The sequence below is a fragment of the Salvelinus sp. IW2-2015 genome, linkage group LG15 (genome assembly GCF_002910315.2).
Source record: "Salvelinus sp. IW2-2015 linkage group LG15, ASM291031v2, whole genome shotgun sequence".
NCBI lineage: Eukaryota > Metazoa > Chordata > Actinopteri > Salmoniformes > Salmonidae > Salvelinus > Salvelinus sp. IW2-2015.
In genome coordinates this window covers 17205555-17206904 of record NC_036855.1, presented here as the reverse complement: position 1 = coordinate 17206904, position 1350 = coordinate 17205555, and the positions used below count along the sequence as shown (strand labels likewise).

Here is a 1350-nt window from a genome sequence, read left to right as displayed (position 1 = left end):
ACTTTAATGTGGGTGCAGGTTGTGTTCAAATCATCAGCACTGATGTAGAAGATAGTATCTATATAGGTGAAAGCAATATAGTGGAGGCCCGCAGAGAGATGTGCTTTTACCTGTCCAGTGCAATCAAATCACTAAAGGTGAAGGAAATTAGGAATAAAGTTCAGATTCAACTTTAGATTTCTCTTTGCGGTTTCCCAGAGTCTTCTCAGACACCCGGGTGTGGTTTCCGGGAAAGGGGATCTATCATTGAGCAGCTGGAGAAGGAGGCTCAGAGGACTCTAATGCCTTCTCTCAAGATTGGGACATCTGTGCCCCAATCCTCCTCTCTTTCCTGAGGAGTCTAACTGATGAGCAAGTCCATGTCTTTTTCCAACCTCACATAACAACTTATCTGAATTTATAGTCATAGTGCACCTCTAACCACAAATGGGATTTTAAACACTACACCTAACCCTAACATCACGTAACCACACCCTAACCTTGCTGTAAATCAAAACAAAATGACTCATGTACTTGCTAATAGCTTAATTAAATACACTTTTATTTCCCTAACATGGCTATCTAGTGACTCCACTAACTCAACACAGTGTGCAGCTAAAATATGTTCCTTCTTTTCTCTAGCCAATGGAGAGTGATTCAGCATGGCATGAAAAATAACGTAAGTCTCTCCACATAAGGTTCTGGTCAAAGTTGTGCACTATATATATAGGAATGGTGTCATGGAATTGGTTGATTGGCAAAAACATTACTCTGTTTGTTGGTCATAGCTGACATTCGAGCAGCTCTCCATGCTGTGTCTGAAGATTGTTAAGGTCGTGACCCAGACAGCCCTCCGCATTCTCCTACCAGCGCTAGCTCGTATCATGGGGGTGAACCTGAGGAGTGGGGCAACCTCCCCCAGAATCCCAGTGCTCTCTGACAGGGTCTGAGGATTCCTTAGGCAGTCTGGATGAGAGAGAGAAAAGGCTGCTGATCAGTGAGATGAACTACTGGACTAAGGAGAGGAGGAATGGCAGTGCAGGTGCCGCCAAAAATCCACTCGCCGAACCTCATATCATGCTGGTCGCCTAAGAGGTATGTTCACAGCAATATTTGAACTTAATAATTTCAAGACCTGACCCATACTTATCATAAATTATTAACTTGGAATTCATACCTTGTAGTTTTAAGTTCTGGTCAGAAATGTTGCCCCTGAGGGGTGGGTCCAGGTGAAAGTAATTTTTAACTGGGTAAGCCATAAAGTAATCTATGAATAAATAGATCAGGTACATGCCTTTCAGAATTAGTCATATTCTGATGTCGTATAAACATAAAAATCAGGCAAAAAATTGTGTCAGTTGGCTTTAGGCT

The 1350-nt window shown here is 42.4% G+C and overlaps 1 long non-coding RNA gene across 1 annotated transcript; it reads left to right on the top strand.

Moving 5' to 3' along the window:
* Positions 1 to 177: 177 nt before the first annotated feature.
* Positions 178 to 1074, top strand: LOC139028885 (uncharacterized). Its single transcript, XR_011481101.1, has 3 exons — positions 178 to 351; positions 622 to 658; positions 768 to 1074. It is a non-coding gene; the product is annotated as an uncharacterized lncRNA (long non-coding RNA).
* Positions 1075 to 1350: the final 276 nt, after the last annotated feature.